This window comes from Gavia stellata, chromosome 9, assembly GCF_030936135.1.
Source record: "Gavia stellata isolate bGavSte3 chromosome 9, bGavSte3.hap2, whole genome shotgun sequence".
Lineage (NCBI taxonomy): Eukaryota > Metazoa > Chordata > Aves > Gaviiformes > Gaviidae > Gavia > Gavia stellata.
The window spans coordinates 20964832-20991542 of NC_082602.1; positions in this window are offsets into that span (position 1 = coordinate 20964832).

Below are 26711 nucleotides of genomic sequence, written 5' to 3' on the forward strand. Positions count from 1 at the left end.
ATTAGAACTCATCATCACACAAATCCAGTCCTCAGGCTCAAAATCTGCTTTCAGATTGTGGCAAAGTAAGTCTTGGAGTCTGACTGAAAAAGATTCTTAGAAAAAGAGTGAAAGTTTTTGTGCACTTGGCTTGATGGATATTAACGGAGATTAGGCAACCTCAGGGCAGTCTGGTGTGCATGGACGTGCTGCCTTCCATTAACCTGTCATGTCATATCCCAGAACAAATTGAAGAAAACATGTTCAGGCTGGTTTCTGCCAAAAATCAAGGTTCTTTTGCTATGGGCATCCGGAACAAATGGAAACTATGTTTGAAAACTCACAGCTGCTCTTCCTTTGCTATTTTCTCCATCTCCTCCTCTGTCAGGATTCTGAGCTGCTGGGACAACTGGGAGGGATTCCACATCTCAGCAAGCAGCAGAATCACAGATGTCGGGTGTGTTAACAAAGGGAAACACGCCTGCACCAGTTATTTAGCGCCTTCCTCCCTTGACATTAAGGAATACTATGGGAAACCATTCAACAGTTCAGTCTTGCTCCTTTTTATTTTTTCTCCATCTCTGTTTCCTCTTCAGTGTGAAGGAACGTGTTATGTTACAGAGATGCTGGTACATTTCAAAAACATGTTTTCTTGATTTTACTTAAGCTTAGTGCTATTGCCAGCTCAGAGAGGTGCAAGGAGACAAAGAAAAAGCCTTGGGACGTGGGTACTCAAGCCTCTTTCATGCAACATCAAGAAAGACAATGCTGAAGCAGTCCATGGCTCATCTGAGCAGTCTATTCATTTGCAGATGTCCTGCCCCAGATCTTGCTCTGTTCTTAGGTTTATAAAATTTTGTGGTGTCCCTCATGGAAGTTATAGCTTTCACTGAGCTTAATTTCTTCCATACTAGATATATTTGGATTATTCGTTCAGGTGGTCTGCATCTGTGTGTCATTATTCCTTGCTTCCCAGTGAAGAAGAGTTTTTGTATTTCTAAACTAGATTGATTCTGTGTTATGCTACAACAGGGAAAAATGGTATTACAACAGAAGGCAATTTCTTCCATGGTGAACGAAAGTGCTTGCACATCACTTTGGGAAGTTGTGTATCTTTTGGGTTAGGACATAGCAATGAGCTTATTAGGTGCTGGGATGAAACACAGGTAGGTAGATATAGATTTGGGTTGAAAAATGAAGCTCTTTGTAAGAAACCATGTGGCTAATCTTTCTGCTTCAAAGGTGCATATCTGGTATTTGCATGAAAACAGTCAAATTCATTCTAGGTTGAGTTTCAGACTCCTGCCACTGTGCCGTAGGCATGGTCAGGATCCTGGGGAACCTACTGATACTGTTTCCTGATGACACAGTTAATAGCTCAGACTTGAGTGCAGACAACACTTCGCTGGGTAAAAAATTGGCTGGACGGCCGAGCCCAGAGGGTCGTGGTGAATGGAGTGAAATCCAGTTGGCGGCCAGTCACAAGCAGTGTTCCCCAGGGCTCAGTTTTGGGGCTCGTCTTGATTAATATATTTATCGATGATCTGGATGAGGGGATTGAGTGCTCCCTCAGCAAGTTTGCAGATGACACCAAGTTGGGCGGGAGTGTTGATCTGCTCGAGGGTAGGAAGGCTCTGCAGAGGGATCTGGACAGGATGGATCGATGGGCCCAGGCCAATTGTATGAGGTTCAACAAGGCCAAGTGCCGGGTCCTGCACTTGGGTCACAACAACCCCAGGCAACGCTACATGCTTGGGGACGAGTGGCTGGAAAGCTGCCTGTTGGAAAAGGACCTGGGGCTGCTGGTCGACAGCCGGCTGAATATGAGCCAGCAGTGTGCCCAGGTGGCCAAGAAGGCCAACGGCATCCTGGCCTGTATCAGAAATAGCGTGGCCAGCAGGAGTAGGGAAGTGATTGTACCTCTGTACTCGGCGCTGGTGAGGCCGCACCTCGAATACTGTGTTCAGTTTTGGGCCCCTCACTACAAGAAGGACATTGAGGTGCTGGAGCGTGTCCAGAGAAAGGCAACGAAGCTGGTGAGGGGTCTGGAGCACAAGTCTGATGAGGAGCGGCTGAGGAAAGTGGGGTTGATCAGTCTGGAGAAGAGGAGGCTGAGGGGAGACCTTATCGCTCTCTGCAACTACCTGAAAGGGGGTTGCAGAGAGGTGGGTGCTGGTCTCTTCTCCCAAGTGACTAGCGACAGGACAAGAGGAAATGGCCTCAAGTTGTGCCAGGGGAGGTTTAGGCTGGCTATCAGGAAAAATGTCCTTACTGAGAGAGCGGTGAAACACTGGAACAGGCTGACCAGGGAAGTGGTGGAGTCACCATCACTGGAGGTGTTCAAGGAACGTGTGGACGTGGCATTGTGGGACATGGTTTAGTGGCCATGGTGGTGTTGGGTTGATGGTTGGTCTTGATGATCTTGCAGGTCTTTTCCAACCTTAGTGATTCTGTGAACAGGAGCGTTCATGGTTTCTCTTCTCCAGTGTGCTTTCCCATACTGACACCCTTCAGCTGGAGAGCTTTGGCACCTACACACAGTGTAGCAGGGCTTTTAGTGGGGTGGTCTTATGGTCAGGGTGGTATGTTTTTTCACTCTTCCTGTGTGTGTGTTTGGCAGGAGGAGATCTGTTTAGAACTAGCCATGTTATAAGCCACTGAAAATCTTTCTTTCTTGTCCAGACCTTGTTCTGCAAGACCATTGCAGCAAGAGTGTCTCTAGTATTTTCCTTGTGACTCTTACTGTCATTTCCTACAGGCTGGGATTCCAGGTAGCATTCAGGCAGCATCAGCAATGGCAGCATTTTTTCACATCTTTCTCTGCTCTGAGGATTTCAATTCCGCTCAGGTTTCAGCTTAAAGTTTTCTAGGAGAGGTATCAATCTCCAGCTAGTGCATTTAGGCCTATAGGTACGTTCTTAGGATTACCTTTGCTGACGCTTAAACATAGTCCACAGCCTCATATGTATTTGTAGACCACAGCTCAGAGGAATGGTTTTACAGAAACTTGTAATTTGACTTGTCTTGTCTTAGACAACCATAGTCCAATCTGTAGCCTGTTGTATAAAATGTTTATAAAAGTTGGAGACAAATTGTTTCGTATGAAACAGTTTATTTAGATTTAAAAGATTAATAATAAAGACTCTTGCAGGCTTCTCACAAAATCACCAGCAGGCCTGTCAGTTAGCTGAGAGAGTCTAGAAGTGGGAGGACATGTTCATGCTTGAGATGACTGGGAAGTGTTTCAGTCACTAAGGAAGTAAGAAAGAGGTCAGGATCCTGCCTGAGACATGGTAGTCCGTGAGTCACTGGAAGGATGAGTGCGGGAACACACGGAGCAAAAGTTTAGGAAGTCAAAAGAACTTTTTCCTCCAAAAGCAAGGTTGCAAATAATAGTCAACAGAGACAGAGGGTCTGTTTCATTTTGTGGCTTAATCTTGTTTTATTATCAATAGAAACAGGTCACATTTTATTAGCGACTTGAGACCATCTGATCTGAATTGCTTTTTCACCTGAAAGGGAAATCATTCAGAGAGTTAGCAGGTGGGAAATTTCTTTTAAAATTACAAAAACTTCACCAACTGGAAAATATCTTAACCCTCTCTCAAATTTAGTTGAAATTGTTCATTAAGTTCAGATGCCTTTGGGAGGGCTGAGGAACACACAGACAGCATGATCATATGAGATTTGTTGCTGTAGGGAAACATGCCATAGAGAACCTATGGTTCCCCGTCTCTCACCCACATTGCCTCTTGGAAATATCCTGCAATATTTTTGTCTTGGTTGTCTAAAAAATGTGTGTACTCCCATGTGGATAACCCATTGTTTTTTCAACTGTGTGTCCTTCTCTATTGGATGGATGAATTTCTTGTCTTGAGTAGAAAATATCTATTAAAGTGCGGAAAAGTCAATAGTCCAACTCTGCTGATGATGCCTGAACAGACGCTGTTACAACGTCAGAGAACAAAATCTGGATTTGTTTTAAATTTATTTATTTAAAACCAAAACCAAAACACACACCTAGGAAACACTTTCAAAATAACATTAGAAGAACTGTATTGCACTAAGACAAGCTTTTCGGAAATGCTATTTTGTGCTACCATGTGAAATTTCAGATGTAAGATGCATTAATTTGACCTGTTGCATATTTCCATGACAGTAACATGGTCCCATGGTAAGCAGTGCTCCCTGTCCCTTCTCCACCTGACTTCAAGAACAGATCCTCACCTCATCTGAAATGGATGATGAATGAGGCAGAGTGAAGGCGGCAGTTGTTCAATATATCTCTTCATTTCCATCATTCAGTGGGACTAACAGGCCTTATTTATTATCTAGCCCCTGTGCCAAACACAGAACAAACTTGTGTTAATCCCAGCAAAGCTGCTTATATGCATCAGCAGGTGCCTTTCACCGCTTGGTCCAACTCCATCAGAAAGCTAGGCGTGGCTGGGGGAAGGAGGTGTCTGCTTGTTTTCCTTGGCTGGCTTTGGCTAACAGCTTTTCTCTGTACAGGTCAGCGCCAGGCTGGAGTTAAGAGTCTGCTCAGGGAGAGAAGGGACCCTCTTCACAGAGCATGTGGATTTCGGTACGTTCAGCATCCTGTGGGAAAACCTCTCCACACTGCATTTGTCTCGTTGCTCACATCTATCTGAGTGAGCTACTAGAGGAGGAGATTACTCCATATACTGTATATTCTTTGAAGCACTGTAAGTCACAGTGGAGATACTGTAGCATTTGGAAAGGTGCTAGAGGAGCTGGGAGGCTGTGGGAGGAAGCAACAACCCCACAAAGCTGATTAAAGATGTCCTTGGGGGAGAATTTGGCTCTCTGAGCAATGAGTTTAGGACTGGGTGACCCTAAATGAAGGCTCCAGTACTCACTGGATGATACTGTCTGCTCCTCTGATTATCAAGCGTCTCAGTTGCTGGAGGACCCTGTGTTGATGAAGTTCCTTTACTGAGGCAGCACTGCTGGAATTTTTCCTATGTAGGTTTTCATACGGCATGAACAAAACATCCCAGGCAGCCCATCTTTGTTGTTGTTGCACATTCTGAGACACTCAGCTGTGTCTTAAAATACCTTTTAAGTGTATGATGATAACTTAGAAAGTTCCTAAGCAGCCTCTGAAAATGGCTGACTGTTTACTCTTTGAAGGTGACATGTGTGGTGGTGGAGCAAAATGCAGTGCCCAGGAAAATTCAGAGCAAGAGAAAGAAAGGGTAAAATATGTCCAATTTCCACCCAATATTCTTGCATCTCCTGCCCACCCGTACTCTGTATAAGCATGTTGGACTTCAACAAAGTGAAGCCACTGTGAGTCATTTATATCAGTAAAATGTGGTAAACACTTCCAAGGGCATTGTGGTTATTGAAAAAACCCCAAACACCAGAGACTCTGAAAATCCCGAGCTAGAGTTAAACTTTAGAGGAACTTAAACCATCAGAAATTTTGAAATAACTGCAAAGGCACAAGGTTTTGCTTAGCCCTCTTCAGACAGTACGTGATTCTAATGTAAAGATTTGGTTTTGGCAGATGATTTGTTGTTGGATTTGGTTTTTGCAGACGATTTTTAGAGTTCTGCAATTCACAGAGGTTCAGGACTGGGAGGCAGATCCCAGCCCCTCTCAGGCTGTGTACTGCTCATCTTAAATTCCTCCTGCTGCTGCTGTCACGGTACAGAGCAGCATAATTTTCTGCTCTGCAAGAGGTGCTCTGTACTTCTGAAAATCAGTCTGTTTATTGTACTCCTAACTCAGGAGATGGAGCACAATCTTCAGCCAGTGTTTATAAGAATGTGAACATAAATAGCTGTGTTAACGGTAAACATAAGGGTGCCCAGGAAAGAAATGAGGAAGTCAAATGATATGAAAGTAATGGCACCATACCCAAAACAGAGTGCTTTTATTGTTGTTTTTCTAAAACACTTCTGGTTTTATGTATTAGTAGTTACCTAATTTAAAGCAGGACATGAAATGAGCAAGGCAGGACACCTGGTGTAGTCACAGTTCCTGATCACAGTTCCTGATTTTTAGGCTTGCCTTTTCTTTATGTGTTTGCCTTGTAACTGTACTGCTTCTCAAGGTATTTGGGATATTAACAGTTTCTAGAGGTACTAAGTATCCTTTTTTTTTTTAAGGGTGAACAATAAGAGGATGGCAAAAATAAATTGCCCACCTGTAATAACACTTATTTTTATTGGATCAGTTAGGCTTTGAAGGGGAGAATCATGGGAGGTGAATGGAAGGAGAAGGTGGTGGAGTTGACAGATTTGCTCTTGCTTTCAGTTGCTGTAGTGGAGGTGATCTGGTGCTTCGCTCTTGCCTGCATGTGTGTGTTGTCCTGTTTTAATTATGCTGGTGTCAAGAAAGTGAAATAGGTCCTTGGAGTCCTGCATAGGACAGGATACAGTTTTGGAGGTGGTGGGAGAACTGGGAAACTTAACTTAACCATTTTTGCTAATACAGCCACAGAGACCATTTCTTTCCATGCAACAGCTGCAGTCTAGGGAGGCATTTGAATCAACAGCCTCATTGTTTCACAGAGGAAGGGCAGGACACCAGGATTTCCTATCTGGCATCTCCCCACACTGGTCCAGGAGAATCTACACTTGCTGGCCTCTGCGAGTAGCAAAAAGGTCACTTGCTGTGCTGGATGTTGAATGTGAAGGAAGTAGCTCTTCACCTTGTGGTGGTTTAAGTGTGTTTTTTTTAGTATTTCAAGAATAATGGTGTCAAAGACGTGGCATCTGGCTCTGAAGATAGATTATGTTGGGAGAAAATGGTTCTTTTAATGAGTTATTGTTGACTTCTCTCATAAAAATCGTGCTGACTGCAGTTCCCTTTAGTATCTAGGTACCTCTCAGAGAGCACAACTGTCCTTATATCTCTCTAGTTTAGTAGGAAGACAACTGTCCGTTTTTTGTCTGCCTACCTCATCTCAAATCCCAAACCTCATTAAGGTGAGAATAAATGTAAGTGGTCATGGCTGACATGACCACTTGGCAGATTAAAACCAGTGATGTAGGAAATTCTGGGCCATATCTAAATACAGAAGTGACAAATGCATTCAGTAATGCATATTTTCAGGAAATAATAAGAGTATCATAACACACTGCTCATAGCTAATACCCGCTGCTACAGGTACAGAGCACTATAAGTACATGATGCTCTTCTAAAGTCACTTTGGAGCTTTAGTGGCTAGGCAATGTATGGAAGGCTCAGGGTCCATTGCTGCTTTCCTCCTGGGCAGGAGAAGTCAGTTTCTTTTTGGCCAAAGGTCTGCAGGTTGTTTCCTGGATGAAACTTTTTTTGTCCCTTCTGTTCCTAGGTGTAAAATAGAGTTTTCAACAGAATAAATCTTTCAAGAAAATGTGCCGTAAATGTGGAAAGGTTGAGCTTCTATCAGGAATGAACTCCTGAAAAACACCAGTTGTTGAATTTTGGGAATGTAGATGCAGTACCCCATAAGAGTTGTAATTCAGGTAGGTCATGTTTCTGTTGTCCTCTCTTGGCTGGGTCAGCCGCTGGATTGCATTCTCATGATGTGCTGTAACCAGAGGACAGATTGATCCATTGCACTGGCACAGCAAATATTTGATGCATTCAGGGATTTATTTTTTTTTTGACTAGTCAATTCAACCATCAAAAGAGGGGACATGAAATGTCAGATGTGTAACTTCCACAAGAAAGTCTGGTAAGTTTCTGAGTAGAAATGTTCAGCTTGGATTTTTTTTTGTGTGTTTGTTTGTTTGTTTCAATGATAAGGGAATCATTTGATGTCAGACTGCTAGTCAAGGACAGCGATGACTAGTGAATAGTGGACAAATGGGTTCCTACAGCTTGTTTGTATTATTCCTCACATGTATGAACATGTTGCACTTTACTCTTGAAATCCTGTTGTTGGAAGCAAACTTTGAATGCACATAAAGCAGAGCCACTTGAACAAACTATCCAGTTCTGCCTCAAAGTATTTGCCACTTACTTTGTTTATAATATGAATAATGCTGGTGACTTGACATTAGACTTGACTGCAGCCCATTTTGGTGCTAACTAATATTTGTCCTTACACTAGGCATAAATAAGCTTGGGACTTCTCTTGAGATAAAGCAGATACTGCATCTTCAATGGAATATAATAGGTGTAAACAAGCCTATTGCCCTGCTTTGGGATTAGAATTATGTGGTTTTTCTCCTTTTACGTTTAACAAACACTGAAATGCACTAGAAGTCACTAGGCAATCTTCATAAACACCAAGTTAAAATAAAACAACCAATCATCATTCATTTCCATGCAGATTCCCCCCAAATACATTATCTGCTTGTGAAGACAGTCACTTTGCTCTTGGGCATGGTGCTGTGGGAAGTTGAAAGCTTTCAGCCCCTGACAGAGGCTTCTCAAAAATCTCAGTCTCTGCATGGTTGGGCTGTGCCTGCCTTTCTCTGGTATGCGAAGTAGAGTGAGTGGAGAGATGTTTATGAACAAATGAGGAAGATAGGCACCAAAATCCAAATTTGAATGCCTGAAATGAGAGACTTAAATATGTTTCTAGTTACCTCCCTGCTTTCTTTAAGCACTTATACATAGATTTAGGTATGTAAACATCTGTTTTAGTTCCTTCAACATGAATTTAAGCACCTACATTATGGTTTAAGATACTTAAATTAGTTTAGAGAATCTAACCAATGTTGTCTTTCTGACAGATCAGGCCTGAGGCCTTTCCTGTGGAAGCAGTGTTAATGACGGACAATTAGCAGAAACAGTATCTCAGTGCATAGTCACTTTGCTAGTAAAATCATCTCTATTCATGATCGATTGACAGCCAAGGCGTTCAACTTAGACTACATTAGTAACGTCTGCCTGCATCACAACACAAATTAATCTTATGAGAGAGATGTGAAATAAGACTGCCTTTCTCACTAAATCTTTGAAGCACCACAGATTCAGGTAGATGCTATTCCCCTGCATTGTCCATCTCTATCGAGCTTGCAGTGTCCTACTCCGACACTTCCCCTCATAGAGAGCACCTTGTGAATTAGATTCATTTGAAGATGTCCTTAAAAGCCTTATATAGTAGACAACAAATGCGAGGTGGCCATTGATGATGGCTTATGTGAACTTAGTGTGTTCTCTGGTCTTCATTGCTCTGTGGAAATCAAGCCCTTGGCCATAACATGTTTCTTGACTTCCTTCCCCCTTGTTTGTCACTGTCATCGTTTGTCAATCAGAAGTATATCAGATGGACCAGTTCAGGGGCAATACAGGGCTGCCTAAAGGTGTTGATGTCTGGGGAGGAAGGAGCAGAACCAGCGCGTGAAGTATTCAAGGGCTGACTTTGAACTATGTGAATTTGTAGTATGCAAGCTGCACCAGAAAAGGGTATGTGAGGTTACTGCAGCCACACAAGCCTGGGCAGATATTTGTCATTCCAAAACTATGCTGTTCAGGACTTTGGTTGAGGGGGAGCATCAGGGAGGGGAAAATAGAAAGTGGAATGTAGGTTCTCAGGATGGCAGTCTATTAAGAGGCAGAAGTGCCATCATCACAAAGTCACCTGTTTCTCCCCCAGGAAAAAAGTGGAAACAGTACAAATAACATTACCTGAAGTCTCTTGGTGTGAATTTTGCAGGGTTTGTATAAATCTGGCCCAGTGTACATCCATGCATCTAAATTTAGATTGGGACTCCTGTGTTCAAGGGCAATCTGAAGTACACTTTTGCCTCACTTGAGCTCTTATTCTCTCTGTGGGCTTGCTGTAACGTGAGCCAGCCTATGGACACCAAGTCTCTTCACGGGTTCAGCAAAGCAAGAGTTTGCAGGGTGAGGAGTGAGGAACACATCTACATATGCATGTGTTGGCCCCAGAAAATCAAAATCATCCCCCTTTGGTGATGAATATCCTTAAATACCACCATCCATGCCTGGGACACCAAGGGGAGAGGTCTTCACAGAGGTGCCACTCCTCCAGCCTCTGAGGCCGTTTCTGCCTATAGCACACAGCTCTGGGTTCTGCCTGGCAGCCTTTCTCTAAGGCATTTCATCTTGTTTTGTTACACAGCACTAAACAGACAGGAGGCATCTGTCATCTCTTCAGTACCTGTGTGGAAGTCTCTGCACCCCGTGGCTGCCAGCACCAACTGGGGTTGTGCAATGGGTTTGACTCTGCAGGGTGTGCAATATTCTTCATTGTCCAACAGCCTCTCTCTACTTCCCACCATGAAATGCTGCAGCAGAGGCATTCTGAGGATCTTCACTGGCATAGATTGAGAAGACTGATGCCTAGATGTCATATTTGAAAATTAATTTTGCATCTCCAGTGATTTCTTTTTACTTTTATAGCGTTTTTCCATGTTTATCTTCTTGGCTATCTAGGGAAGGCCATGCTTTGATAACACCTGCCTGGAAATGCAGGCTGGGCTGGAGCTGATGTCTCGCTGACTTGCTTGGATCCAATCTTATCTCTTGGGATCTTCAGTATTAATTGTCCATTTTCTCCTTTTCTGAGCTTTTTTCTTTTCCTGCCAAACCTTTTGGCTGTGTTGTCTCCTAACAGGGAATGCAGCAGAGGGTTTTGTTCAAAATTAATTTCCCTGATGCCCAAAGATGGAGAAAATGAATAAAAACCTGAGTCAGCACCTCCTATAGTGGTGGGAAATTTCTGATGTGAAAATGGGAGCGTTTTCAGTGATCCCCATGTTCAAATGGTCTGACACGGTGATTAAGGGAAGCAAGGGTTCATTTGCTGTCATGTTTCTTTGGCATTTGGTTATCTAACTCACCAAGGAAAATTCTCATCTGAGTTACATGCGTACAGTTTAGTCTGTCACTGGTTTGGTATCTTATTTTGTTTTCTCTATGACTAAAGGATTTTTAAATTTCCCAGGTCACCAGCAAGACCCCAATCCAGCAACATTAGTAAAATTACAAGGTGTCTTTCATCTCTGAGGACCCTACCCCCACAAAGTCCTTTATGATCAGCATTAAGAGGTCATTCTTTCATCCTTGCAACCTTTATTGGAGTGAAACGCAAGCACTGTAACCAGCACTTAGCAAGGATAAGTAACAGCTTAGTTGGGGCTGCAGTATTTACTTGAGGCTGCAAGGATGCAAGACTTAAGGAGGCCGAATCTGACCATTATTCACTCCTGAGACAAATATCTAAGGAAGAGGTTGATACAGTCCTGTATCACTGGGCTTCTGTGTGGAGCTATGAGCAGGGTTTTGTGGGTATTGAGATGTAGGGAGGCCATGGGGGAGAGAAAGACAGTATCAGAGGTGAGAAGAGTTAAATAGCTGTAGGAAAATGCTGATGTTCACAGAGCAGAGGCAGGGGCACCTTCTCTGGCTATAGCAAAAGTGGCATGACATGGCACGGTAAAGAAGAAAGGAAATGCAAAACTGAGGGTCACACTAAAACTGCAGACTATGAAGTGCCATGGCTGGGGGCAGGCATAGAGGGACCAATGATATACAAGTGGATATATTTTGTAAAGCAGCTTTTTGGGCTCTTTGGCTAAGGAAATTTTAAGTAAAGTTTCTAATGTCAGGTCAGACAAGGGGACAAAGTTGTAACATTGCAGGAGGCAAGGCCAGAGTTGAAGGTGAAAGTAGAGAGCACAGTGATGTTAGTCTGAGAAGAGACCCAGTAAAAGTGCTCGGCTCATCCTACAGAGCTACAAAACTCACACAGCATTTTCCAAAGAAGGCCTGTAGCAGTCAGGTGCCTCTTGCAGTTGCATCCCCTGGACTGGGCGTCCATATCCACTTGGCTCTTCAGACTATCCTCTATCTCTTCAGTAACTCCTGCTATCCCACTTGGTGTGATAAAAGAAACTGCTAAAACTGGAGGCTGCTGAGTGTTGTGCTGCCTTTATTCAAATCTCTAATGAGCTCCTCCTTGTAGCTCTAGCTTTAATTAGTTTTCACTGCAATATTAATGATCCAAACAAACCATTTTAACTTTCCTGTTGCACAGCTGGAATCTTCTTATTTAGCATTCTGCTCTATAAGGGAATCGCACCAACTTCCTTTCCCCTCCCCCATTTGTCCCATTAATATGCATTAAAATCACAGTCTCATTGGCATAGAGTTTCAGACCTGCTATAAAACTCTAATAATTTCTAAAAATGGCAAGGTTGAACTAATGACAGAGCCTCATCCAAATAATACAAAGATAGATTTCCTCCCAGAGTTTGATGGCAGTGATGATTAATACTTCATTTATTTATTTACAGGCTATCAGCATTTACAAAGATTTTCTCATTCCTCTGAGCACACATACAATCTCTCTTGAACTCCATGGTATTACAGCAGAAATGTCTAATCTCTTAGTCTTCAACAAAAATGCCCTCTTTCCCTCTTTTTTTCCTCAGGAGAAGGGCACGCCCTGCCCTTCCCAGCATAGATCTGAAGACTGCACATCTCAAAGTCCTCCTAACACAATGGAATCGATGCATCTTGCATTTCCCTCTGAAATCGCTGATAGGGGAGACTTAGACAAGAGTCTTTGTGTCACCTTCTGGCGTGTTTCAGCTCCTGGACTCATTGTGATTTGCAGAGACTGAAATAAATTGGGTTGTAGATCATCTGGGGATTTTCGTGTTGAAGGATGGCAGAGAAGACTAGAGGCTCTCCCATGCTGAAGGAATGGTGTGGAGTCTTGCCAGCACCTTCTGCTTCCTAAGCTGTAGAAATCATGGGAACATTGGTAGCAAGGAAGTTCCAGGGTCTCTTGCCCAACCTCCTTCTCAGAGCTGGTCTGTCCTTAACACTAGATCTGGTCAGTTTTGGCTTTGTCTTGTTTAGAAATGAACATTTTCTATGAGCCTGAGGAGCTGTGCTCTGCAGATAGGCTGTCAGCAGGTGGATAAAAGGGTTTGCTGGCCATACTGCACAAGCAAAGGTCAAGATACAACTCTGAAAGTGCCAAAGAGATTTAGTGCCACTTGCAAAGAGTCATTTTCATTGGGACTTACTCTTTTAAGTGCTCACAGTGTTTTTGAAAATAGGACTTTGGAGTGTGAGCATGAAGATAAAGGGGTAAGGTCTGATTGCTTGCTTTGGCGTTGCCTGCAGGGTCTAAGTTCAAGAGAGCAATGAGTGACTTGATTGCAGAGTGCCAGCCCCATCGCCCAGGTGGCGGAGAGCTGGAAGCGCCTTACCCGGAGCCCCCACTCTGGGAGCCTGATGTAGGCAGTCTTTCCTCATGCACAACCCCCAACTCACCCCTTCTCAAAGAGGCATGTCCTGACAGAAAGTTTTCCCTTATGAAGTCATCAAGCCAGATGCACGCTAAAGACACACTGCTATACCTGAATCAAGCATTTATGGTACTGTAGAGTTACTTGAAAACCAAAGCAATTCAGTAAGTGCAGTAAAGAAGTTGCATCATCAAGTTCTCTCCTGGCTGCTGTTGGTGTTGGGAGAATCATCCAGGAGATGGATTGGGTACTGAGGTCAGGACTTCTCTCAGTGGTCCCAGGGCGCTTTCCCGCTGTGTAGCATTGTAAAAATAAAACTCCCTGCCTCCATCTAGCTGCATTTAAGTATCATTATTTTTTTTCTGTCTACCTAGCTGACTGAATAGAGACCTTTAGTGGGTGGGTATCTTGACCGATGGGATTCATGACCCATTTTCTTAACTTCCGTGATCTCACAGGGGAAAGACTTCAATGTGTGGATTTTTTTGCCAGAACATTTCTCTGCAGCAGAAGTTTCTTGAAGGTTTATATCAGTAAGCTGTTTTTGGTAATGCTCTCATGCTGGTTTCCTTCATGTTTACGAGAGTTTGTCACTCATTTGTTGCACTGGAGTGTAACTGTGAATGGTAACCTACAAATTGTCAACAAGTTGAAATGCATTTGTCCAAAGTGCTCCTTCTGGGAAGTTGTAGGTAACTAACTTGTTTGCTCCCAAGTGGGAAAAAGCAAGACCATGTGTTATCGCTTTAGAAATTGTGAGAATAGAAGGGGGAGAGAAAGAGAAAGGGAAAGGAAGGATGCTATCTCCTTGCTCATCTGCAAAAAGTGGAGATAAGCCTCACATGAACTGAAAGCAGTATCAGAATCATATCCTGGCAGTGAGGCAGGGTCAGGCAGCCTGCACCCACAGGTATGTTTTGTGTGATGGAGGACTCTTTCCCTGGTCTGGAAGTACAGCTCATTGCCGGGCCATGTCCTAGTTGGGAAGGGTACCATTGAGAAAGGAACATAATAGCAACAGGAAGATAACTACTCCAAAGTTTCATGTAACCAAAGTTCCCTATAATGCCTTGCAGTAGCTGACAGTACCACAGCATGAAAATGAGCAATTTAGACATGTTTCTTACTCCAAATGCAACTGTTGTTTAAGGTTAAAATTAATAAGCCCTCATCACTTTCAGCTAGCCACAGCTTACGACACAAATATCTCTCTTACCTGGTTTCCTTTCCCTATCAGTAAATATCTCTCTCCACCTCTGGGAAAATACTGGTGCCTCCCAAAAGCTCAAATTAAATGGTTCACCAAAACCAACATGTGTGGTGGATGTGCCTGTTAGCTGAAACTGAACCTAGAGCGTTCTAACTTCTGCTGGTATTTATGGTTAAGCATGTCAGCAAGGTTTCAAACAATAAGAATATGTCCATACAGGTCAGGATGGCTTAACTTAAATGAGTTTAACATCACTCATTTCACTGACATTTAAGCCAAAACATTTTACATCATATTTGCGGTAAGCTGCAGCAATGCGCTCATGGCTAGTTAGCATGGTTCAGTTGATATGTGGTGGTGGTGATAAACTTGTAAGCAGGTTTGCCACAGGAGCACGTCTGGCTGCAGGTTACACAGAGGTTTGTCATGAATGATTGAACCAAGTCAAACAATACACAAAGTTTTAAGCAGTATAACTTAGGGCTCAGACTGAGGTCTGAGTTCCTACAGCGTACGGGTTACCACATATCACTACTTACTTATCCAGGGGCTTATTGTCCTCTCTGGTCTGCCAACATAATTATGTGTGGTTTCTCCCTAACCCAGTTCCACCAGAAAGATGAAGTTTAGTTTAAGTTCTTACTGGGAGAACTTTCAGTCTGTGCTGTTTCTGCAGAGTCAGGCTGGGGAATCCAAAGGGTCTGGCAAGATCCAGAGTGGGAAGATGGGGCACTAAGGTTAAGCCAGAAAACTGCTGGGCACTAACCTCCTGACTGGCGTGACAGCAATCATCACAGCATGTGTAATTGCAGCTTCAGTGACCTGCTTTACTCTTTCTTCAGTCAGCCCCTTAGCCAAAATAGTGCTGTCAAGCTAAAATCAAAGTAACTATACCAAGGGACGGATCTGTTTTAACAAAATTGTTTTCTAAATTGATTTAAAATGGTGTTCAAACTGTGTGCACGGCTTCCTTCAGTGACAGAAGTGTGATTTTACCTCTTTCAATTCCTGATAGCTCTGCAGAGCTGAACCACCGGAGAGGGAACAGGCTTGTGTCTCTCCGTAGCTGGGCATTTCCACTGAAACAGAGCCAACTTTTGATAACAAAATTGTAATTGTCAGTGATGTTTCAATTAAGAGCCTTGGGTGACTTTCTGCTCCCAGACTAAATCACATGGCACTTAAAGAAACATCATTTTATCTTATACTAGAGCACATCTTTCATTGCTGGTGGGGCTGACAGCATCTCTTAAAAACACAAGATTTCAGAAGAGCAGATGCTTCATATTATTTTTATTTGCTTGGCACTTTGAACCTTTGCAACACCAGCCAGCTTCAGGTTTTTCTTCTGCAGCTGTGAATGTGAACTTTTGTGGTTTTTGGAGGACTGATGTCTGACTGCCTTATGTAGAAACCATTTAACTGCACTGTCCTCTCTTTAAACGAAAGAATCATTTCTTGTGCTAAAAGAAACATAAAAATTGATGTGTTTTGGGGATAAGCTGGTGTGTCTGCATTAAACGCTGAATCTTTTGACTCTCAATAGCAGCATTAGGGCCAGAAACATTGCCTTACGTGCAGATGCACTGAAAGGAAAAACCCAGACACCTACAGGCAATTTCAGCAAGGGCGTTTCCAAAGACGAACAGTACTGTAGGAGCTAGGTGCATTTCTAGTTGTTTATGAATAATTAATAATTATATTAAAGGTGTAGGGTTGACTGGGCAGGCTTCCTCTTCTGGAATTGAAATCTTGTCTCAAAATCTTTAGTCATATGGCTTGTGATTGAAAGCTGTGTGGTGTTTCCACATTGGAGCGCATTGCAGGGAAAGACTTGAAGCTGTCAGTTGTTCCAAGAGCTAATGGAGGCATTAAAAATGTAGTAGCTTACTGGGGAGAAAGCAGGGTGGGTGGGAACATGTGTTACTAGCATATGCTGTAACCAGACTGTAAGTGGTCTCCACATATTCATGAATGATGGCTGACCTCTACTCTGCTAGGGCACATGTGTGCATGTCCATCATGACAACGCACTCTGAACTTACTCCATCAGAGGCCCTTGGGAACATAACCCCTGTATCTGTCTCCAAATATAGCTCTGCTGGTCTGCAATATAAGGCAGCAGGGAGAGCTGCTGGATCGAGGAGCCATTTGGAAACTGTGCTGCAGTGATATCCACCGAGATCTCTATGCCTGGTTGGTGACCTTCTTTGCTAAGAGGCAAATGTCTGCAGCTTGTAAAAGAAAAAGATGCCTCTGAATGCCTTTCCACTTTTAAAAGCTCCTCAGTGCCGGCTCAGCAGAGCAAGTGAAACCCGCAAGTGGCAGCGCTTACTGTACTTATACTGTATGAATGTATGCAGCCATACATCTGTACAGGGAGGCATGTCCCAAGCAGAGGGCTGGGAATAATTCCTGGAGCTGCCTCTGACTTAGAGATAGAGCTTTGACCTGAGCAAAACCACTAACTAGGAACTGTTTCAAAGTCAATTCCTGTGAAAAAAAGGCCAATAATCCTTCTCTGCCTCAGTGTCCTCCTTTGTAACCCCTTTGTAAAATAAGACTGCATAACAGCTCACAAGGGATTAGGGAAGACTCATTCATTTGTATTTAAAGTACATCAGGATCCTTGGAGAAAAGTCCCTTATTAGAGCAATAATGAATACGAACAATAATAACAATTCTATTATCACTGTGAAGTTGCAAGGATTTGGTCAACATCACTTGACTACAGCTTTGTTTGTCCTGTAGATTACAACAAAGAACAAATCATCCTCTCTAAGTGTTTTTGAACATGGAGGATGAAAATGATATATTGCTATCTTTTAAAAGAAAATTAAAACTTTAACTCTAAGGTGTGTGTAATAAAACGGCACTTTAATTCTCTAGTGTGCCATGCAGGCTTCTTCTGTTAATTTATTCTTTTCTTTTCTTTTTGTGCTTCATGTAATATTCTGAAGTTATTAATGTGGCAATATATTTGACCACAAAAGCCTGCCTTCTAGTGTTGTTAAGACTGTGAATTAACTCCACAAATGGAAGGCATTTCTGACTTCAAGGCAAACAGATAATGCTTGGGATAAAATGATTAGCAACGTGACAGATATGCAAGAACTCCTAGGGGAAGGTTTTCCCAGGTGTCTTGCCACAGTATGTGGGCTTATTTCTCACGAGCCCATGGGGCTCCAGCTCTCAGTAGCATGTCTCTGCCGTGCAGTGTGTGGTGCAGGCACCTGTGACCACCACCACCTGAGCTGCTGCAGCCCCTGGGACACAGCCACTCAGTGCAGCTGATTCCCCCTGAACAGCACCGCCACTGCCATGCTTGGATACCTTCCTACACCAGAGTGAGGGTGCTAGGTGCTACGTTGAGGTCCCTGCAGCACACACCCCAGTGCACCACACACTGGCAAAATTCCACTTGGTAAGGTGGCACCTCAGCCCTTAAATGACTTGGATGTCACCTGTCTCTTGGGTAACCCAAAGCCCAGCAGCAGCCAACAGAAGGACATTCAGTCAGATTGAATTCAGTTCAGTGCAATCTAGACCAAATGCTCCTAACTCTGCAAACACTTCCAGGACTAAGGTGTGGACCTAGAAATGCCCAATCAATTTCATCTTGTCCTTGTGAGCTAAGTCATCAAAGGCTGGCAGAGTGCTGCCCCTTGTAGTGATGGTAGCATCAAGCCCTGAAACCACCAGTGCCAGCCTAGGTTGTAGGTACTCGCAAATAACTTTCCTCGTCTGACTCATTCCTTTATCCCTGTGCTTAGGCATTTGCAGGACTCATCCTGCGTCAGTGGTACAGTTTCCACTGAATGCAAATTAATAGGCACAAGTTCAGTGCTCTCTGTCTGTGGAACTTTGGCAATGAATGGCAAATTCATTGGAAAAAGAAACAGGTTTTTGTTAGTGCAAGTTGCCAGGATTAATATCGGGCATAGGGAATGGGAGTAGTTAAGGAGATCACAGACAAGCTAAACTGGGTGGTATATTCAACACATGGCATCAGGAGTTACTGAGGCCTCGACTCTGCTATGGATGCAACGCACACTTATGGGGTAGCCTGGAGAAGCTGTCTTGGCAGAGAGCTAAAAGGAGCAGGGTTTTCCAAGATCCTTTGATAAAGTGTATTGCTGTGTTAGCTTTGATGTCTGTCTCTCCATGCTGGTGGGCTAGACTCATGCCTCCAAAATGTCTGCTTCGTGCTCAGCAGTCAGAAAGGCAAACAGAAGACTGGGAAAGGGTTTAAGAATAGTGTTGTGTCCTTATGTAAATCCATTCTGAATACTGTCTGTGGTAATCGCTGTTACCTCAAAAAGGTCATAAGAGTAGATTAGAGAAGATACAGAGAGTAGAAGTGTGGAGAAGTGCAGAATACCTTCTTCTGTGAGAACAGATTAAATAAGCAGGCTTCTTCAGCCCAGAAGAAAGACGACTGATAGGGATTTTTTTTTTACCATTTCCACAACCTAGGAACTACAGGCCACACAATGAATACCAATGGAAAGATAATCCTGGCCACAGTCAGATACAGGATAATTTTTCTGATGTTCTTGCAAGACACTGAATAACAGGGTTTGTGTGAGGGAGGGGGTTGGGGTTTACGCTGATCACCTGGCACAAAGACAAGCTGAATGGGTGCACAGAGGACCTCCTTGCATCTTTTTCTTTGGCTAACCTGCTGAGACACATCCTGGCAGATGCCAGACTGCAATGAGGAAGGTTGGGCTGAACCATGGCACCTGCATCCACCTAGATTTGGTGGCCTGTCCCCTTGTGTGGACAGTGCAGTCCCTACAGAGGGCTGCAAAAAAATCTGACTCTTTGATAGAGACTGCATAAATAGTTTCCATCCTGGCATTTTTACTAGGCAGCAGATGTCTAGATCTAGGTGGGCAGGGGTTCTTGTCTTTAGTAATATTAATCAAAGATCTTCTAACTAGCAACATTTCTCAGAAGCCTAATTACAAATGGCCATTTCTCACAGCTTCTGATTTCCCACCCTCTTTTCAGGCCTTGCTGGTCAGGCCATCGGCCCCAGCACTGTTGTGTGAGTGTTTACCTGATACCTGAGCTCCCTGACTCTTGGCACAAGCAAGAGAGAGGTCGGTTGGTGTTCTTTGCCGGTGGCTGGGCAGAGGCAGGTTGCATTGCCCTAGCCCTTTGTTGGTCTTCTTCTGGAGAAGAATGAGGAATGGTTAAGGTAAATTTTTCATCTGATGAATGAAAAGTTGAACTGCAACTACCTATCTCCCTCACTGCTTCCAGGCAGAGAGCTGCTGAGGTGGGGCCAAGCCACTGCCACCGTCCCCTCCGTCCTCCAGCCCTTGTGCTCAGCACACTGAGAGCTGAGGACGTGCACTTTTTCCAGGGCTGCCAAATGAACAGTGAAAGGAAACAGACTTAAAGGCTCATTTAACTGGAAAACAGCACCTGTCTTTTTAGGCGAAGGCAGTGTTTGCTTGTCACTCCTGTCAGCAGCATGGGCTCTGCCCGAAAGGCCCTTTAGGCACCTGATTATGTAGGAGGGGGAGCTATGTTGTCGTATTGCAACACCCGCAGCGCTGGCGGGCCGTGGGGTGAGGGGAGGAGGGTTAGGTGTCAGTCCGGGGGGATATCGCTGCCAGTGCTGCTCAGCACCCCTCGCTTGTGCAGGGCGCGCTGCCGCGGCCCTGCTATTTCACACAGTCCTTCTCCCAGCCACTGTGGGGGAAGAAAGGCATCGGCACAGGCAGATTTTCTCTATGAGAACAACTGGGTACGTATCTCTTTAGTTCATCTTTCTGGGTGAAATGCTGTTTCCTGACTGATTTTGAAGTGAAATATAACGCCCTTCGCTTATGTGAATTTGTTGCTGATGAGAGATGGCACCCTGTCTTGCTCAAATTTGCCAACAGTTTCAGTGTCCACTTCTCTCTTCCTCTTTTTAGCCTAGCTCTAAAATCCCATTGCGTTGCAGTGCTCAAGAATGACACTTGGGTCTGAAAGCAAAAGCTTAGAGCAAAGGCAGCCCGGGGGTATGGTGCTCCCCCAGCACTGAGAGCATGGCAGGGCTGCTCACAGGGCTTCTCGGGCAGTGACAGCTTAGTGCAGTTTGCTTAGTAAGGCTGAAATGAAGGGACTTAGAGAAGAATGCTGAATTCGTCTATGCGCCTTTGATCTGATCCTATAAAATCTTAATCTGGTCATATTTCCTGCTGGAAAATTTGCAAGGAGACAACAGAAATAGAAGCAGACCTGCAAAATTTAGAAGAAAAACAGTGACTTTGGTTGTTTTGTTGCTCCTAGTTTTCCCTTTATTCTTTCCTTAGTTTTTTAGAACTTTCCCAGTATCCCCACTCCCTTTACATCTCCTCTTGTGCATATTTCATTTGTATTTCCTCACTCTTGGGATCTCGGCCATTGCTGGGTTTCAGTCCCCTTTCTGGGGGCCAGAGTCATCCCTCCTCTCTTCAGCTGTCTCAGCATTCGGTGCCTAGGCTAAGCTGGTCAGGAAGGCTTCCTCTCTCATCCCTGGGGAGGACCATGTCCTGAGACCATGATTCTTCCTGCAGGAAGAAAGGCATTTCAAACCTCCCAGAGGTGTCTGCTACCCTCCGTTGATGAAAAAGGGAGCCTAGATGGCCTTGTAAAACGCCAGCAGTGGGTGTGATAGATTCTGTCCACTGGATCTCAGCTTCTTGCTCATATGGGATATTTTGTGCTAGAGCTTTTCTCTCCCTCACATCACTGATTGTGAACCATCCATGCATTCAAATGCTGAAACAAGTGTTCTTGAGTGTCTCTGTCCCCTGAGGGTGAATTGTTGTATTCCTGCCCCCTCCCAATAATAATAATAATATCTTCTATTTATAGAGCTTCAAAGTTTCCCAAAGAGCCACCTTTGGGATGGAACATACCAACAGTTAGATAGTGCATAGCAACCCTAGACAACAACTTAAGACAGATGAATGTATCCAGTTGAAGCTGAAGATGAGATTTCATTTGGCAGAAGATAATTGCAAAACTTATTAATTAATATTGTTGTTGTTTATGCAGACTCAAGAGCAATAGGCACTTTCTAAACACTACCAGTAGGTAGACAAAGCGCAAAGGCATTATGATCATACCATAGTAATTTGCAGAATGCAGAATGTGCTAATAAAAATCCTCCCTTGGAGTTTTTCCCATCTAGGACTCAGCATAAGCTGATGAATAGTCCATAATGCTGGGAGAGAGCATTCTCTTCCTGGCTTTTCTATAGATTCCCAGTGTAACCTTCAGCATATAGTTTAGTCACTCTGAATCTAACAACATGTCTACACAGCATGTTGTAGATGTTTAACTGAAGGTGAGATCTGGAAAGCATTCCAATAGAAGCATTTGATATGAATCTCTATGTGTTTTGCAGCATGATTTTATTCAAATTGACTGTTGGGTTTTTTTGTCTTAAGCAACAGGACTGGATGTAGATGGGACCTGGATTTATAGACCATCTTCTGTGATTGCAAGGTTAGGTGCTTGCTTACTCCGGTACTGGCCACAGTGAAAACCCCTAATATACTTGATGACTATTACTAAAATCTCATGGGCCTCACAAACTAATGTAACTCAAATAGTAAATATAAGGACTGTGTGATTATATCTCAAGTATCCTGTGGAAACAGTGAATCTGCAAATTATGTTTGAAGGCAACTATGAGAATTTGGTGACTGCCATTTTTTATATTGATGTCAAAATAAATGGTTAAGCTGTGAAAGGTAAAAAGGAAAATGTGAATCAGGACACTGGAATTAACCATACATCAGAGCATCTAATGTTGAACAATGTAAAAATATTGTTGTTTAAATAACGTTTAGTTTTTACTCATTTCTATTTGCACTACCAGTTTCTTGTTTTCTTCGTATTTTCTGATCTTGCATTACTAACATGGAAGTTTTGTATTTGTTTCTTCAATTGTTTTCCTAAAAATTGGTAGACTTTCAGAATTTGTAGAGATATTTTTTTCTACTGAGATGTTTCATGCTTGTCGTGCTCAACTAGGCTGGAAAAAGACTGGTCCAAGGTCTCATTAGCATCCCTTCTGTGAGGACAGCACAAACTCAGTCTTTAAAGCAATAAGCAAACAGAGCATGTTCCAGCTCCCACTCATGTGTCTGGAAGGGTTTCTGTTGATTGGAGCTGGCTCAGCCGTATCGGCCAGGCTGCTTCTGCAGTCAACAGCAATTTCCACTTTGAAATGTCTGAGGGGCCATTGTCCTTCAGCAGGGTTGGAATATTGAAATCAATGGGACTTGTGATCCCAAATGACACGGACACTGTTGAAAGTGTCATCAGTGGAAACATCAAACCTTGCCTCCTTGTTCAGGCCTGCCTGCATACACAGTCATTTTCTTAATGGATTTCAGATACACCTTGGATTTGGGAATTACTGCTGTATTTTGAAACAGCAATACTTTCTGTCACTAACAAAAAGATTGCAATAAAAATGCACTTTGAGCTTGCAGTGCTTAAATGCTTCAGTCTGTGCTCTACACTGTGTGTAAACACTTCTGCTGAAATCACTGAGAATATCTGTATAAGTGATGTTATAGATTTGCTTAGAGCCCTGATTCTGTGAACATGTTTAGTTTTGTTCCTGAGAGAAGGATCCCTGATCTCTGCAGGAAGATAATTAATCATATACATGTTTGCAGGATTAGAATTTTCATCAGTAACAATTTTGTTATTTATTTTATATTTATCTTTTTGCCTAAATTGCCTTTGTAAAGTTTAAAGGAAGCCAGTTGTGACATTTTTTAAAAGACAATGTTTATCTTTTTATTTCCATTATATTTTTCTTCAAATATTTGACAGCATAGATTTTCTAATGAGTTTTGCACACTGCAAACCTTTAAAAAGTGCCTGAAGTCAGTGGTTTACATTAATATAATTCAAACCACATGCCCTTTCATTAATGGAATGAGAGTAAAGAAGAATTCTTCGGTTAGCATTTGTCAGTTTATTAATACCAGACACTTTAGTACATTTGGTACAGTGAATTTCAGTCCCAAGAATCACTTTGCTGCTAAGAGTAGTCTCTGATTACCTGGGACTTACCTGGTTAATCTTCATTAAGGGCTTGTGATATAGTTTTTAGGCCTGAGGCATTCTTAGGGGATTCTCTGATGCTGCCTTCCTAGCTACTCCACATACCTCACTGACCCTATTGTCCAAGTTCAGCTACAGGGAGAGGATGGAGATCCATCCCTAGTTTTCCAGTCCGCCCAATTCCCTAGGCAGATTGTGCCAAGAACCTTGCAGCCAGGTCCTGGGCTGTGTCGACCAGCCCAGGTGTACTGCAGGCGGAGGAGCTGGGGCTGATTTCTGCAGCGAATCTGCACAACTGAGCTCTGTTTCTGATTGCCACATTTCTGTTTTCTCGCTTTTCTGCAGCGGTTGCTTTCTGTTCCTCATTTGACTCCTTTCTTCTCAGTCATTATTTAGTACTGTTCTACAGAGAACCACATTTGCTATCTTTCAGACCAGGTTTTTAGCTGTTCTTGGCCCTTCTGTGTTTGCGTGAATTCCTCCCGCTAACACTGATAATCTCACTGCATCACCGTCTGTTGGCTTGTTAATCTTCCATTCCTGACATTCAGCAAAACCTTGAACAATTACACATTGGCTTTTTCTGACAGGCTGGGCATAAACTTCTAGTTCTCTCTCTAGTGCTTCCTGTTTTACTGAATGCCAATTTTTGATTACTTACTGTTCTTAAACGTGACTTAAAGTCATATCATTTTAGAAATACAGTGTTATAATTCCTCGGATTACTGAAATGGGAAAAAGGCAAAAAGCTATGTTGCTTTTTGCAGTTAACTGGTGCACTCTGATCTGCTAGTGGACTGGAAACAGGTTAAGCAATTGTGTTTGCTGTGGCTTGCAGACTAGTGGTCCCCATTTTTCTGCCAAGATGTGCAAAACTGAAATATTTTTGAAAACCTTTTGTGGGTTCTAATACTCCTTTTCTGTGAAGGGTTTTGAGCTAGAAGGAGAGTTGGTTCGAGAAGGAGGAAATGCAAATTTAAATTCCTTCCCTGTCTGATTCACATCTGGGCTGAAACCTCTCTCCTAAGCCATGCTGGCCTTCCCCTCACTGCCCACCAGTGCTCCAGCACAAAACCATGCAGGTAGACATTTTGCACCCCAGTATTTTTTGAACACATTCTGCCGTGCTATGAGTTTTTGAGATAATGCAGGTATGTTTTGAAACTTCACTGACTGCTGAGGAATAAAATTCTCGTATTTTCTTCTGCTGTGCTTCACTGTTTCCTCTTCCTGGCCCACAGCAAGTGTATTCTGCAAACCACAAAATGAAAACCTATGTAATTCAGGCAAACCATTAGCCTATAACAAGTTTTACTGTTTTATCTTTTCTCTCTTCACCCCTCCCCAACCAGAGATAAGCCCGCGTTTGAACCGCAGCTACCTCTGCAGTACCAGCTGTACTGCAGCATAACACAATTTCCTCTTGTAAAACGTGCATATTCCCCAGCATCTGGGGGGAGTCAGCCCTGCAAATACTGCCCAAAACCCATCTCTCAGTTGCAAAGGAACCTGGCACCGGACAGGGCCAGTGGTTCTGCGGAAACTTCCATGGAAATTCATCCAACATGTTGTGTGAAATGCAAAGTATTGCATGAAATCTGGATGGGTTTGTGGGGGGCTTGAACAAAAATCATACTGGCTAGTTCACCTTGTCTGCGGTGGGGTAATACAGTGCAAAGGACTCTGAGAGCAGCCATGTGACACCTCTGGGTTGACTAGACTTCTAGCTGCTTGAGCTCTCATATGATCCCCTAAAAATAGCACCTTATGTTTCCCATCGTTGCTGTCCAGCTATTTTAATTAGTCTGTGGTCTCTGGTTTTTGCTTTGTGATTTGTAAATAGGAAATATTTACACTAGGCCAGTAACTCCACATTCCTCCAACGTCTTTACTTAAATTAGATGGATTATGGCTATGTTTATAAAATACTTAATGCATTTGTCCTAATATCTCTAAATGTCACTGGCTGCTACACAATGTTTTTAAAGAGAACTGATTTTTAGATCACTCAGACTATTTACACGCACTTTTTCCCTCATCTGACCTGTCACAAGTGTGGTCATTTCTTAAGCTTTAGTTGAAAGACTGATTCATTGCCTATCCTGGGACAGGCTGAACCCCCCCTGCAAATTGCAAAGTGCTGTCAGTTCCTGCTGATTTCACTGACAATTTCTGATGGCTTGGAAGGGAAAGATTTCTGAAGTAAATTGGTGCCCAGTGGGCAGATAGGTACCTAACATGGTTTTCAGCTATTTTATACAGTGCTGTCTCTTTGAAAATTTGTCCCAGGTAGAACAGTGCTTTGCAGGATTAAACCTTTACTTGCAGAATAATTTAGCCATCTTCTGGTGTTTAACATTTCCTGTAGTAAGTTTCTTTTCTGCCATGTCTGCCTTCCACTCTTGGCAGAGTGTTTAATAATGAAACAGTTATACAAAAGCATCTTTTTGGGGCTCTGCAGATATGATCGATGCATGTGAGGCGGCTGTCTTAGTGGCAAAACCAAGACTTTGCTCCTGACTGAAGAGCCAGTTTGATTTGGGGGAAATAAGTAGGATGTGGTTGTGACTGACATCCTTGCCAACACTGTCACTGAGGCTGTGTCTTTAGAGTCCTTCTAGCCTACATTCTGTCCCTGAAAGCTGTAAGAGGGCTGCTGAGCCCCAGTCCGGTGCCACGGCCAGGCACCTCCCGAAGTTTTAGGATGAGTGTTAGGGGCTGGAATCCAGATGAGTCGTCTCTCGAGTCAGCTGAGTCTGGGTGGTATTGATGGGGCAGCAGCAGTGAGAGCAGATCAGGCTGTAGAAATTTTTTTTAAATTGAATTTATGGTCATGCTCACAGAGCTAAAAAGATGGACAAAAAGACAGTGGAACCAATGTCTGCCAGCGATAACAAATGCAATCAAAGCTGAAATGTAGCAAAGTTTGTTGGTTTCATGAGAAATGTCATTTCAGAAAAGAATCACAGCATTTTCTTTGTTGGAAAATAGTATTTTTTACTACTTTCTGAGGGCAGGATGAATATAATTTTGATATTGTATTAAACACAGTATTATAAAATTCTGAAAGGTGAAATCAAGGAAATAGTTCTTTTTGCTTGAACCATGCTGAAATTCCTTCCAGAGGTTCCTTTTGCAGAGGATTTTAACTTTGCCAGGCTTCATTAGAAGCTGCAATAAGGACAAATAGAGAAAACTCCAAGGTCTTAAAGAATTAAAATTTCTCTCCTTGTCAGAGCTCTAGGAGTCCCTGG